Here is a 16,955-nt window from a genome sequence, read left to right as displayed (position 1 = left end):
AGATGTATTGTGTCTAGCTGACACTGCTGAAAAGAATCAGATGCTATTAGTAAATCATCTAGATATTGCACTAACACAGATCCACCTGGAAATGGCACATCTTCCAAATCTTTTTCTTAGAATTTGAGAAAATAATGAAGGAGATTCAGTGTATCCCTGTGGTAACTGCGTCCACGTATACTGCTGTCCCTTATAAGTAAAGGCAAACAGAAAGTGACTTTCATGGTGGATAGGTGTAGAAAAGAATGCTGAACACAGATCTATCACATAAAAATATTTTGCTGCAGGTGGTGTGCAACTCAGTATTGTTGCTGGGTTTGGAACCACAGGAAAACTGGTAATACTGCATTGTTTACAGCCCTCAGATCTTGCACAAATCTGCAAGTATCCGTTCCTGGATTCTTTACAGGGAGAATATGAGTATTACAAGGGCTTTTACCTGTCACTGTTATTCCTTAAGGGATGAATTACATGTTTGACTCCCTGCTCTGCTTCAGGTTTCAGTGGATACTGTGGAACTCTATGGAGAGGTTTAGATGGATTGAATTTTATTTTAACTGGTTCTTCAGATTTTAATATACCTACTTCATTAGCATGTTTAGCCCATATGTTATCAGGTACCTGCTGCAGCAGTTCTTCATCTATCTGTATGCCTTCAACAGGCTGTAACTCAGCTTGTGCTAAGACTGATAATAGTTCCCCCTCTGATTCTGTTGGGACATCGAAATACGCCCATTTTGATGTACAGTAAATAGTAAAACCAACTTTGCATAACAGGTCTCTCCCTAGCAAATTCACTGGTGCAGTAGTTCTCAAAAGGAAAGAATGCTTTTCTTTAATCGATACTAAAGAAATGGGTATAGGTTCTGAAACATGATATATAACATTAGCATTTGTTACTCCAACTGCCTTTACTTCATGTTTTAATATTGGTATCTGACTATTTCAGGTAACTTTTAATACAAATCTAATGGCTCCATTCTCCACAGAAAAGGAATTTTCTTTGAATTTATTTCTACCTTAACATAGGGTCCCTTTTAATCTATTGGCAGCAGACAATTGAGATTTATTTCTGTTTTATTATTCTGACATAGTCAGTATGGTGATTCATGACTCTTTCCAATTTGAGGAGGTGGTGGAGGAAATGCAGCATTGTTATAATTCAGTTTCCATTCAGCCCAGGTATCTTGGAGTCTCTGCACTCACTGATGTGGACATTCTCCTCTCCAATGTCCTACTTCACCACAACTGAAGCAAGATCTATCAGATGAGGCAGGAGGGGCAGTGCCAGTTTGTTATTGCCAGCCAGCTGCTCCTTGTTCTTCTGGACTGGCACTCATACTTAATCCCATAGCCATTCTACTAATGCTTCATCTGCTTTTGCTTCATCCCCTTGGGGCTTCTAACTGCCTTATTTGCAAAGTTAGCAGCTTATACCTTTCTCTGTTTTTCCTGATACTCGGTACAGTGATGTGCAGCACTTAATAAGAACTCCAAGTCCTTTCCCTGCCAGTCTATAAGCACTTGCTTTATTTGATTTTGTACAGGGGCTTGCAGACCCTGCACAAAAGCAGTTGCAATAGCTGGGTTAGCCTGTGCTTCTGGATCTGGTATTTGTGAATGTCTAGCAAACACTGCTTTGAGATGACTCATATAACTTGCAGGGGCAACTCCTCTATTTTGCTTACATGCCTGTATCGTAGACCAATCTGTCCTAACTTGACACACTTCTGTAACTTTATTTAACAACCCTGTCATTTTGTCTGTTAGTGCATTCCCTGTGGAGTAAAATCTATTATTTCAGCCTTTTCAAGCAATTGTTTATTTATTTCATTGGAAGTGATTACCCAAAGCAGCTGGTTTAAATCTGTCAAAGTAGGGTTATACGATTCTATTATAATTTCTGATTCCTCCATAAACCTTAATGCATCTTTTCTAATCTTTGGAAAACTTTTGGACATGGTATGCAAATCAACAGGGGGTCCAGAGGCAATGAACAATCTCTCTTTTATTAGCCCCCAATATTTCTCTAAGAGGTGCTAAAAGATCTATCCAGGGACAACAACCTCTTGTCCTACCCTGTCATGTGAACATGTAGATTTTTTAATGTGAATATGTGTTCATTTTTCTTTATGTATTCTTTTCCATTGCCAAGCTATGCAGAGCTGCTTGGAACTAGTATAGAATATATACCAGCTGATTAGCTGTCCCCTGGTTATTCTGGAGACTACTAGTTGAGATGCACCAGTGGCGGCATATGCGCTCTAATGCCAAGTTTGCTTTATTGTAAAAGTTTCTTTCCATTCCTTTGACAATGTTTTTGAAGTATTAAAACTTTTGATTAAAGAATGAATGCACATTACAATGACATTTTAGAAGGAACTGTTGATAAATCGCCAAGGTATATATGTTGATGAACTGGTTAGCACCGATAGTGGAACTTTTGCATCAGAATATCTGTGATGATCTTATACACATATAAATGCTCCATACTGATTCGTCCATATGTGGAATGTGAAGATGCTATTGGTTAAAGCTTACCTATGGTCTCCTTAACTTTTTACATTAACAGGGATAACAAACGCAATAATCTCGTAGGATTTTATAACAGTTTGCGAATTGAATGAGTTTCCAGACTGCCGATCTAGATACAATCTAGACATAGTTATCTGTTCAGTGATATTTTTAATGGGTTCATATTATAAGCTCGAAGGTCCTGTTCAGTGAATATGAAAAGAGCGACACATATTTACTGAACCGCGAATACACCGAACTCAGTAAACCACGAAATTTAAAATCACAAATCGTCAAACTTGGCCAACCCCACCACCCGCAACATACTACCTACCCAAACAAAATAAATAAACCACATACATACACTATATCTATGCCCTTACCTTAACCCGCACCCTAACCCTAAGGTCTGTAACTATCACACACTTACCCTACAGAGATATACCCAAACAAAATAAATAATCCACACACATACACTTAACAAAACCTTACTTCTAACCCTACATTAAACCTTACATACATTACCTATCTATGCACTTACCTTAACCCGCACCCTAACCCTAAGGTCCGTAACTATCACACACTTACCTTACAGAGCTATACCGCAGATGGGCCAACTATGACGAATTGATGTTTTGAATTTCCCGGATTTGAACGTTCACTGTTTTCTTGGTTCGTGCAATATGTGTCGCTCTTTTTGTATTTGCTGAACAGGACCGTCAAGCTTCTAATATGAACCCTTTTTAACAACTTAATACTAGTATGTTTTTACTGTCTAGGATATGTTATGATTAAAGCTGACTGTGTCTGTATGGGAACATTGTGTATTTGGCAGAGAGAGATGTAAGAGTGGATGGATTTATTGGTTTTGTGGCTTGGAAGTGTGGAGGTTGGCTGAATTTTTTAAGATGGTGGATAGATGATTTTGTAAATTCGCCAGAGCTATTTAGAAAATGTACTAGATGAGGACTGCATCAAACGATTAGTTTAATATTTATATATTAAACGTTGGTGCAATAGTTATATACTGCTTACTATGGAAAAAGAATACCAGATGGTAATTTGCTAAGAGATGAACAACGAGTTTTTTTTTATATGAATTCTAACTAATAATGATCTATTTTACTTTACAGCAAAGACTGGATCATATACCTTGTGCTATGTATTCAGATATGTATGATGATATTGATTGGTTAATATCGGGAATAGCAACTGATGATTGGTCGATGGGATATCAATACCATAGCTTTGTTTTAAATTATTCTAATTTTGTGTTTTTGGTGCCTTTTGAGACTGAAACTGATTGGGTATACATTTGTATAAAAAGGAGGCAAGTTTGTTTTGTATTAGATCTGATGAAGGGTTAAATGGCCGAAAGCACTCATCTTTTATTACTATTAGTTATTTTTATTTTATATGGTAATAATAAATTATACTCTCAACTTCAATGTGGTGATTACGCAAAGTTTCTTCTTGATATATCTAATCTATCTATCTAGCTATAGATATATATATATATATATATATATATATATATATATATATATATATATATATATATATATATATATATACCTGTCTCTTACTATCCTTCTCTCTCTCTCTCTCTCTCTATATATATATATATATATATATATATATATATATATCCTTGTATGTATATATGTATACATGTATACACACACACACACACACACACATATATATATATATATATATATATATATATATATATATATATAGATGTACATATGTAAACCTCTGTCTCACCCCATATATCTAGATAAGACATATATATATATATATATATATATATATATATATATATATATATATATATCACACACACACACACACACACACACACACACACACACACACACACACACACACACACACACCACACTCACACACACAGATATATATATATATATATATATATATATATATATATATATATATATATATATATAATCCTCTTATATACATAAATATATACATGTAGATATATATGTGTGTGTGTGTGTCTGTCTGTCTGCATTGCCTGACATACCCAGATTGTGGTGATTAAAGCTGCACTATGACACATATATATAATGTTGGTCAAAGGACCAAAAGTAAGGGCTCAGCAGTAGATTATGCACTTACTTCCAATCCCCCTGTGCCTGCTGGATGTCACCAAACATGCACCAACAAGTGAACAAGTTATTTAATGTATAATGTTGTGCACTCATGCATTGATAGGGCAAATTGTTTTTGGCCACAGTCTTGCCCATCCAAATGCAAACAGATACATGTGGCCAAAATGGCTACTGTTGCCACATAGCTAGGATAAAAAAACAGTTGTCTGACTGCTAGGCTACTAGATGCAGATAATAGTAAGAAGCAATTTTGCTCTGCAGACCACACATACTGTTCAACACAGGCCTTGTGTATGTCTTCTATAAGTAGTTTGCTTGTAATCATTTATGAAGCAGACCTAAGGCATGGTGCATGCGTTAAGTACTTGGAACTGTAATATGTAAAACTAGATAGGTAGGGGTTTTAATCTCACTACAACCCACTTGCTGTGTTTGTGTATCTGGATCCTCCATTGACTTTCAAACTGCAATGGATATACACTTTTTGGCCCTTGCAGTTGATGCAGGCCTCAAAAATCCTGTCTTACACAAGGTCTGCAGATGTCATCTGCCATAAGACTACCAGCAGCCATCTTAATATCCATCTTAAACCATGGTGTGTACTTTAAGTACTCTGATCTGTAGTGTATAAGCCTACATAGGTAAGGGTTCTAATCTCATTCCAGCTCACTTGCTGTGTTTGTGTGTATATCTGTATCCCAACAAAACAAGTGTGGATCCCCCACTGACTTCCAAACTGCAAAGGATATGCACTTTTTGGACATTGCAGTTGATGCAGGCCTCTAAACTCCTGTGTTATGCAAGGCCTGCAGATGTCATCCAGCATAAGACTACCAGCAGCCACCTTCACATCAGACTTAAGCCATGGAGTGTGGGTTTAGGGCTGTGAATTGTAGTGTGTTAGACTAGATAGGTAGGGGTTCTAATCTCATTCCATCCCACTTGCTATGTTTGTGCATATGTGTATGTGCATATTCCTACACATTAATATGACACTGACTTAGAAAGAGGCAGGGTTTTGCACTATTTTGGGTGTAGTGGGTGATGCAGGCTTTAAAATTCCTGTCCTCCACAAGTCCTGTTTATTTCATCTATCATAAGAGTAGCTAAATACCTATTAATGTCAGACTCGAGGTGCTGTGCATGTGTTGCATACTGTGACTTGTAGTGTGTAAAACGAGATAGGTTGGGCTTCTAATCTCATTCTAGCCAACTTGGAGAGTGAGTGAGTGTGTGTGTGTGTGTGTGTGTGTGTGTGTGTGTGTGTGTGTGTGTGTGTGTGCGCGCGCACACATGTGTGTGTGTGTGTGTGTGTATGTGTGTGTGTTTTTGTTGGGCAGTGTCCTGTAAACATTAATTGGTAGTGATACCATTCTCCCTGTAGCCAAGTTGCTGAGTGTGGATGTCAGTTAGAGCATTTTATATCAGCCTATGGGATCATAGGACCATTGGACTTTATTAGGCTAATGGCCCAAGGGCCCTTATAATCCCAGCTAATTTCTTACCCTTATTTCCACAATCATCACCTACTGTCCTTGTCCAAGGGGAACATGGGCAGAACCTCCATGGTGAACTTATGGTCACCCACCCAGTTGTAGAGATTGCATCTGAAGAAGGCCAATGAGATGTGCTGTTTGACATTAAGTGGGAGTCTGTTGCAAAGTTTTATTAAACCCTGGTAGACATATCTCTTCCTCCAGCATATTTTATTGATATCACATACCAGGTTAAGGTCCTTACAGTGAGTAATCAGTGTACCATTTGACTTATGGATAAGCAAAATTACCAATAAAGCAGGGTCACAGATTGCCTCATATGCACGGTAGAGATCACCTCTAAGTAGCCCGTATGACACAGACTAAAGTTACAGTGATTTCAGATTATCACCACTGGGCAGATGCTGAAGACTTGAATTTACCTTGTAAGGAATCTTTGTGGTCTCTGGAATTGCCACCGGTGCTTGAAAACATTCATAACAAAAATGGCCATTGCACTCACATATTGATCTGGTGAGAGAAGAGTACATGAAGGTTAAAACTACTTCATATTCAGGTGACAGTGCCCTCACTTATGACATGAGCAAGACAGAATGCCCTTCTTACCACTGTGGAGACATGGTGATCTAAGGTAAGGTAGGTGTAAACCTGCCTGCCCAGGTCTGTGTACCCAGGTGTCTCATCCCTGTTGCTATTGATGTGCTAAATAGCAGGGACATTGATTGCACTGCAAGGAATGATACTACATATATTTGCATGGAGTTTAATGCCATGATTGTGTCAACAATCATTTGGTCATGTATGACTCTCTTGTAGGATGCTGATGCAATTTGAAGAGTCTATGACTGCTCCCAGTTTGCAGGCATCAGCAAACCTTGTCAGCCACAGACATTCACTTTGTGTTTGCACATTGGATAAATGGATTCCAAACCTTAGAGGATCTAGGACTAAACCCTGTGGAACACCACTGGTTACAGCTCTGGTATTGGAGTGGATACCCCTATTCTGACTATATGAGTGCTATCATTGAGACAGTTAGGGACCCCTGTAATGACATTACTGCTGGTGGCTAACTGGGTGGTTTGTCAATGATGCCTGAGTGGGTGATAGTGTAAAATGATTTGGTTATGTCCAGGTGGTTGTAGGCACATATGTCCCTTCATCCAGGTCATTGTTGACTGCCTCACAGATGTCCACCAGGTTTAACAGGCATGATCTCCCTATCACAGATCCAAACAGTGTAGCATCAAGTGCTTTTAGATTGCCTATATGTTTGTTGATATGATCCATGATGAGTTTCCCCATGACCTTAACGATATGGCTAATCAGGCTAATAGGTCTATACTTCCCATGGTCAGTGGACACACCACCTCCATGCAAGGGGATAACAGTGGCTAATTTCCAGTCAGCTGGGATGCACCTGGTGGTTACACTATAATTGCAAAGTGTTTCCAATGGTGTTGGTAATCCATGTTGGATACCATGTAGGGCACAGCCTGGGATGTTAGCAGGTGCAATAGATGCTGTGTGTGTCACCTTAGAAAGACCATTTAGTACCTACTCTTTAGAAATACAAGGTATTGGACAGGTTGTATGGATGTCATGGAGTACATGTGGTAGGGACAGGAGAGTGCAGTTGTCACAGAACCTGTCAGCCAATAGGTTAGCTATTTCTACAGGCTCATTATATGTGGTATCCTTATGTATGAGTTTTGCAACAATGTGGGCCTTTCCTTTTACGTTACACATGTAACTACACAATGCCTTGTGGTTGTCCTTTGTGGAGGAGACAAATTTTGCCTCATACTTTGTTTTGAAGGACCTCACAACAACACTTATTTGCTTGTTTAAGCTGAGGAGGATGTGCCACCATTTTAGAGGATCCCTCCCTCCTAATGTGAGGCATCAATATACACCTCTTATTGCAAAGCTCGCTAATGTCACTTGTCCCTGTCAGGTACAGGCGAGTCAATGCAGTTGTACAGGTGCTTGTATAAAGCAATGGTGCAGAACTTGGCATAGTTGCCTGTTTCATCTGAGGGGAGGTGGTGCAGGAAAGCTATTTATACCACCCCATAGTAGGTTATAATCTGCTTTGTTGAACTTTATTAATTTATATGCTACGAGGGGAGGTCAGGTATTATACTTACTTTGAATGAGACCAATTTGTGGTCAGATCTCACCAGGGAGGACCTCACAGTGGAGGATGTACAGTAGTTACCCGTATTGGTAAGCACCCAATCCAGTATGTTGTCTCCCCTTGTATGGATGTCAACCCACTGGTCCAGGGCATTGTAGTTAAGGAAGCTGACTAAGCTCTCGGCAAGTGAGTTTGAGCATGAGTAATCTACCCAGTTGGTGGGTAGTTAAAGTCAAGCAAAACCAACTTGTTTTGATGTATCTTGATAGACTCAAGTAGATCCATTTAAGCACAGTGTGTGTATTGATTCATGGAGTTGCTCCTGTAGCTGGCAATGTCTTGATTAGGTGCCCTAGAATCAGTCAATAGCACCTGCAGTTTCTCGAGGGAATCATACTGTCTAACCAATCTGGATGCATATCTTTTCTTACTAAATATGGATACACCACCTATATTACTTTGCATGCTTTACGTTTGAGGTATGAACATGTGGAAGGAGGTGTAGCCTGGTATGGCTGTGGTACTTACCATAGCCTTGACCCAGGTGTCTGTGAATGCACTAATGACTGCATCTTCCGAGGTGGGGACAGCTTCCACTGAATGGAGTTTAGTGGTGATATTCTTAGACTTTAGCAACATAATCGTGATATTGTTTGTAGATGAGATTTTTCTCACTGGAAAGTTTTTCCCCTGTGACACTACCTAAAAGACACTCCATGGGGGTGGCAACAGCCTTGGCCAATTGCCAAAATTCCAGGAGTGACAGATGAAGTCTATCTCTGGCAAAGCACTGAGGTCTGTTGAGCAGGTAATCCCAGGCTCACAGGTAGTGGATCCCCTCACACTGACACCACACACTAAGGCAATTATTGATGTCAATCATATTCCATTTGTATGGAGCCATCATCCTAGGTGACAGTAAAAGTCAGCTCAAGACCAAGGGCATACCTGCCTGAGACACACAGTCTGTTAGCCCAGTCATGCCTCTGCATACAGTCCAGAGAGGTATGTCTTAAGTTGTACACACCAACAGGAACTATGACATATTCATAACAGTACCTGATGTTGAAAGACTTGAGTGCATGTGTGATATAGTGTATCCTGGCACCTCACAGAAAGCTTACTGTGACTTTTCCCTTATGTAGCCTGGTGAAAGGCACATCAATGTGTCTCATGATGTAATCACCTATGAGTAAGATGTTTGATTTTGTGTTTTGCCTTAGTGTTTCACCAACTAGACAGTGGTGCATAAGCTGTTATGCGTAGAGTGTTCTGCAGAGGTATGATTATGTGTAGCAAGCTTGCATTTGGGTGTCAGGTGTTTACTTATGTGTCTGGTAAAGGCCTCTGCACATGTAGGTATGCGCAATGTGGGTTTGGGTGGGCTAGGATGTGCTCCTTCTAAGCATTTACTTCTCTGCAGTCATAGCCACTGTCATTGGCCTCTGACTGACTAAATTTGGAGTAACATGGGTATCTTCACCCCTATCTGTTCATTGTTAGATGTAGTATAGCTATCATTATCTATCCTATGTGAATACTAGGGACCTGCTCATCCTTTCTTAAGATTTGGTATCTCCTCAAGCCCTTTATCAATCTCAAGGGTACTATATCCTCTATATATATCTTTATTTTTTAAATTCAATAGTTTTTTTCAGTCAGAACTATTGAATTTAAAAAATAAATTTATGGATAGAGGATATAGTACCCTTGAGCTTGATAAAGGATGTGAAGAGCTACCAAAACTTAGGAAAGTATGAGTGGGTGCCTATTATTCACATCTAACATTGAAGAGATGGGGTGAAGATACCCATGTTTTATACCAGTGCCATTGGTGTCAAAATGGATGTGATTAAGAACAACTGGGGGGTTCTAACAGTAGAACCCACTTTAAGAGAGATTGTAGGGGATGTGCCTAGATTTCTGTTTAAGAATAAACAAAATTTGAAGAAGATGTTATGCCACCCCAGGGATAGGTTGATTGATTTATCTCATGAGAACTTTCTACTCTCCCATGTGGTCGATGTAATTTGTGTGGATACATTCACAGCAATGGTCAGTTCATACATCCAGACATGGGTCAGAAATTTAGTTTTAAAATCTCTGCTAATTGCCATACACAACATTTGGTATACCTTGCTCATTGTGTTTTGTGCAATTCATTCTATGTAGGGAAAATGAATACAGTCTTTAGGGATATAATTAGGGAGCACCTCTATAACATTAGAATACAATCCAACAACAATGTCCTTTCCAAACATGTTATTTTGAGGGGGGATGAGCATACTTTCAAGTTTCTGGTGATAGAAGTTATTACACCTGGTTTACAAGAAGGAGATATAAGAAACTGCATGGAAAGCAGGGAGGTTAGATGGATCCTAAGACTTAGAGCTGATAGGGGCAGGAATCTAAATGAGAGGGCATCATTGAGACCAACCCTGAAATCGAGAAGACTCAAAATTAGTCAAGTAGAATAGGAATGTCTGTACTATATATAATATGGTCAATATGCATTTTGTCACAATCAATGAATGTTGCCATCATATGCATTAGTTAGTTTCATTAGAGTTTTAATAAATATGAGTTTGTTTTTTGAAGATAGGGATGTGATGTAGTTTTATGACAGATGATCGTTTATTTTGTTTTTATACATTTCGCATGTATTAATATTATGTATGTCCTTTACTTCAGGTTAGAATGGGTAAAGAATAATATTTAAGTGTTTGTTTATGCTGATGTGATCTTTACACTGTACACCTTTAAAAGGATTCCATCGTACTTTCAAAATTAATTGAATGATTTTGATTGGCTGTATAAGTGTATTTAAATGTACTCATGTTTATATGAAAGTTTGTTCTGGTCTGAAGAAGCTTATAGTGAAATGCCTACCACTTCAAGTCTTATTAAACAGTTATATGGGCCTTTTATTCCATGGTTGCTTCGTTGCCTTATATTTTATTGGATATTGTATAGATGATATTGCACGTACATAGCTCTCGATATGTTAGCATGGGACATTATGGGCCAAGCCCTACCAAATTGTGGTACAAAGGCACAAATACAGGGAACATTTTTACATAGTGTGCTCATACATTAGTAGCAAGGTGTTCTGATAACAGATTTGCCAATAAATTGCATTCCAAGTAATGGTATGTATCTGATAATCAAGGACCAGACATATGAGGAAGTAGTGATTACATTCTGTCCAAATCGTGACAGTTGAGAGGTATGGTCGTATACAGTAATTACACAAGACAACTGGTCATTTCTCAGTTGGCTGCCATAGGATTAGAACCCACAAGCAGTCACTACAGGAATAATGTGCACTTTGTTTAATATAATGAATTATCAGAACACCATCTCCTTTAAGACTTTTATTGCAACATTTGTGTGAAATCTTACATTTACACACATGCATAGCTGTGAGTGTTATCAGACTGGAAAACAAATGCAGTGTCCACATAAATAATGAGCACTTTACTTGAAAACATTAGTTATCGAAGCACCATCTTCTTCTGCACTGTAATGCTTAATGTCACATGAAATCTGGCAGTTACACACATGTATGGCTGTGCAGGTTGTCTGTTAACCTAACTGTATACCCCATTAATTTACTGAGTGCTATCTACAGCATATTTCGGGGAAAATTATCAGAACTGCAACTTGACATTTAATCTAGGCATTGCACTATGTTTATTTCTGTAATTTGCTGCTGCATTATTTATTAGTTAATATGTAACAGTTGACCAGTGTCGGATTAGAACACACATGCAGTAAATACAGGAATAATGAACACTTATTTGAAAAGATTAGTTATCAAAGCACAATAATGTTTCTTAAAATCTGGCATTTAGACACATGGATAGCTGTCCAGGACTTCAGTTAACTTACCCATATACCATGTTCATTGACTGAATGAAATACACAGCATTATTTCAGACAACATGAGCAGAACACAGGCTTGAACCTTACTCTGGGTATTGCACTACATTTATTACTGACATTTTTTGCTGCATTCTTTATTCAATTACATGTCACACTTGATTGGTGTCAGATTAGAACACACATACAGTGAATACAGGAATAATGAATACTTTATTTTGAAAACATTGCTTATCAAAGCACCATTACTCTTTAAAATGTACTGATTAATGTTGCTTCTACTCTGGCATGTAGACTGTGGTTAGCTGTGTAGGACTTCTGGTAAATAACCCATATACCCTCTTCATGTATTGAGTAAAACCTACAGCATATTCAGACAATGAGCAAACCAGTACATTGACTCTTAATCTGGGTAGACCCCAACATTAACTGATGTTTGGAAGCTATACTTACATTACTGCATGCTTACTTGCTTTAACTTGCTTTATCATTTCAGGTAGGCAGTGACACATTAATAAAGATGTAAGATGTCCCAGGTATGCCATACCTGACTATTAAGACTGCAGACCCTGTAATTAATTTATTGTATAATTACATTATGCATTAAGTTATTACTTTGTTTTTCTACATACCACATGATTGCCTCATCCTGGCTAGGCATCCTGCATGGGACTGGACATTGCCAGCCCCCTCTTCTGCGGCTGCAGGAAGAGAAGCAAACCATTATGCATACCAGTTTTGCACAGATTCAGTTTGTATATTTCTAAATTACTGGCAAACATACTTATATATCTGTGGGGTTTGCCCAGCCCTAGCCTCTTGAACCCAAGTGTCCAAGGTTCCCCTCTTTTTAAGCTTTAGGTCATCATAGTGGTGATGACACTGCTCACTAGAGTAAGGGATACCAGTAGCACTGGTAAGTTCCCTGACCAATCGGTCCCAGGCCTCAGACCTACAATCTGAGGACTTGTAATCGCCCTACAGCAGCCAGGGTTCATAATTTTGAACGGGAATCCAAAAAACACTCTGCACTCCCCACTTCTGCATGAGTCTATATTACCAGGTCAAGTGTTTAGGTTATCGAATACCTAAACATCGAACTGATAATATCAAAAGCCAAAAACTGCAAACAGCTGCTTTCACACAGGGAAAGAATTCCCTTGGTCATTATGTGGATTTTGCCCTTTTGTCCAATGTAGAGCAATCTTGGAGTTGGTATATTTAGTTGGGGGGGTGTGGGGGGTGAAGCCCTCCACTTCATTTGGGTTTAAAAGTTTTTTTTACGGCCAAGAGAATGTTTCCATGCGTGAAAGCGGCCGTTTGCGTTTTTTGGCTTTCGATATTACCAGTTTGATGTTTAGGTATTTGACAACCCAAACATTCAATCTGGTAATATAGACCCCTTCTGCACATGAAAGTGCACTTCTTCTCCAGTAGCACCAGGCATATCCACAGCCAAGTTAGAATTCCAATGAATGATGTGAAATTCCCACCTACTGGCATTTCAAATAGGCTGCATTTTCACCCTTACATGTCATGCTGTGTAACTTTCAAAAAAGCACTGTACTGCTTAGCATCGTAAAAACTCACACAAACCATGTGAAAGAGAAGCTTAGCAATGTGCAAATGGGAATAGACCATTGACCATGTTTAAGCACTGCTTAGCAGCATGCAGCGTTTATAAATGCAACTTTTTTTAAATTTTAAACTAAACCAATGTCTCAGTCACCTGACACATTTTCTCAGCAATAAATGTAAAAAATATGATTTGTCAGAACTCGAACCTGGGGCCTACTACACTGTAGGTCATGACTCAACCTATCTAGCCACTGGGATAGTGAAGCAAAGTGGTATAGCTTCACATATACTACAAAGTGCCTGTAAGCATAGCGCAGCTTCCCTGCGTGGGTTTGCATGTTGCTAAGCATGACAGAACTACAAGAATTTAATACATCCGGATTCTATTTTTATATGTCTAGTGGATGTCTGATGTAAATGTAATCACAGTGAACCATAGCTACGCAACGCACCGCACCGTGCAAACAAGCACATAAAAAAATGAATTAAAATTTAATATATCCTGTTTCTATTTTTAGATGTTTAGCAGATATGTGCTGTATATATGAGCAATGCTAAGCATAGCTGTGCAATGTGCCACACTGTGCAAACACGCACACAAATGTAAAAAAAACAAAATTAAAATTGTAATTTCATGCAGTACCATCTGTTGTTCACCTTTCGGTCCAGGTTAATGGGCCAAAAGGTATTGTGCTGTTCTCACCAACTATCCAGAAGTTTTCTGGACAGTCCACAAGTACAGCACCACCTCTACAGTGTTACTTACGTGGATTCAAAATCAATGTTACTATGTTCTCCCTCAGCAGTGCACCATAATTAATATGTATAGCATGTTGCCGAGAAAGAACCATGGCCTTGTGCATGTGTACATTCCATGTACGCTCTTCACAGAGCCTACATAGATTTTATTGAATCCTGGGGAAAGAGTTTTACCTTTTAGTCTCAGTCAAGAAAACACTTCAGGATGTGCAAAGTACTTGTTTATTCCATAAATAGCACTGGGAGAATGTCTACAAAAATTTTCAGATCAGTCACAAATAAAGGAAAACTTAATTTATATGCTTTTTCTTACCAATTTCATGCATGCAGAACTCTGACATTACATTGCTTTTAATTAATTATTTAATTTTGAAATACTTTATTTCCTCATGACACTCTCTTAGAGCTTCACATAAACACTTCATAAATATGCCTTCTTAAAACACAGACCACCTGTGCTTAAGACTGATTGGCCTTCAACTTTGTAAAATTTGGTTCCAGTACACACTATCTCACAGACATCCTTACAAAGACTGATTGGCCTTCAACTTTGTAAAATTTGGTTCCAGTACACACTATCTCACAGACATCCTTACAAAGACTCATCCCCCAGCCTGAGAAGGCTAGAGCATATTGTTGATTGATCTGGTTTCCATGGATACCTGATACCATTTACTAACTCTCAAACATAACATAACATAACATAGCATCCCTTAACTCCTTCAGCACTTACTTTGCCTTCAATTATCTGTCAGTACACTACAAAGAGAATGCAATTGGTAAACACTTGAAATATAAAGCTACTACTTATGTTAAACTATATCTTGCATAATCATGCATCTGTTTTTCAGTTTTCCTTTGACATAAACATATTATAAACATTTTATTTGACTCATATTTGAAAAACTACAAGTTAGTATGCATTTTGTGAAGAATAAACATGACACATAATAATTTTCCATAGCAGGCACAACAACTGTGTCAGGCAGGAGTGTCTTATGCAAGGGTATTATGTATGCCACACTCTGCTCCCACATTTGTAACAATACACACACTTACATATGGGATGCATAACCATTAGAATAGAGGTACATAGCTCCCATTAAGCATGATCCTTCTCATACATGTGTTAGATATATTTCTGTGGTGTACACACTTAATACACAGGTTAGTGCTGACATTGCTGGAATGGCTTTGATTGTTTCAAAAGGAGATTGTGTCTTCTGAGCCATTCCTATTTTCCAACATGTTACCTTGACAAAATGCACCTTGTGCAAATATCCCATAATGTATGCATTGTCCTTGTGAACTGTCATGTCAACTCAGCATGTCAATCGCATTCATATCTCATATAATTCCCCTTTGTTACAATGTGAATTTATGTAATTGTCACATCCTACAATATCATGTCTGCTTTTATGCACCACTTGTTCAAGAAGTGTGACCACCATTCATTATTCTGACGTATGTATTGCAAAGTTTTATTACTGAAAATTTGTCTTTATGACCTAAGCACCTTCACATCAATTATCTTACTACAATTTGAAGAATTACTCTCCCCTCTTTCATATTTCTGTATACATCTTTGATTTCTGTGCACATTGCCCTCAGTAGACATTTTCTGTCTGGTAACCCATGTATTGTAGCAGCCCTTGTTCACATCCTTTCTTATTTATTACTGTACTCATATGTTACATTTGTGTGCACAGTACACTTTCTCTGCCTCTGTACAGCATGCATTATTTGCCTTATGTAGCTCTTCATGCTGTCCTCATGAGCATGCTTAACAGATTTGGCCATAGGCAAGCCTGTTTGTTTACTGTATGTGCTTGTGCTGCTCAGCATATTTTTCCTGGACAGCAACACTGTTACTGACCATAAAAACTTGCTTGCATTTCATGTAGGTGTGATGAGAGCATGCATATGTGATTAACGCTGTTGCTCATTGTGCTAACATGCAAACATCATGTAGGCTTTGCACGGAGCCTAAACAATTGTTCATGAATCCCACGGTATATGCAGGCATTAGTGAATCTGGCCTTATTTGATTATTTCTAATAACTACAAAGGGTATTTTTACTACTGTACTGAATGCATTGTATGCACACAACTTGAGAGATACATGCTCCCCTTCAAGAAATAACAAGCAATTGCCATATGACTTTATCTAAAGTATGAATAGGCACCACTCATATCATTCTTTCCAAGTTCAAAAGTACTTCCCAAATGAGTATTCCCTTTCTGTGCATAAGCACTTCCTGTACACAAGTTTTACTCTCATAAAGACTTTACTGCAATATTTCAATAGTGTATGAAATGGCATGTAAACATGATGTGTGGATTTATTGTGAATTTCTTGTTTTGTCTCTCCATAATCTTTTTTTTATGTTTTTCTTATTTTGATTGTGCATTTCTTTCTCCTTTATTGTTTTGTTCTCTCCCATT

This window comes from Protopterus annectens, chromosome 7.part0, assembly GCF_019279795.1.
Source record: "Protopterus annectens isolate FY-2018-M chromosome 7.part0, PAN1.0, whole genome shotgun sequence".
NCBI lineage: Eukaryota > Metazoa > Chordata > Ceratodontiformes > Protopteridae > Protopterus > Protopterus annectens.
Note: the sequence above shows the minus strand (reverse complement) of the source record.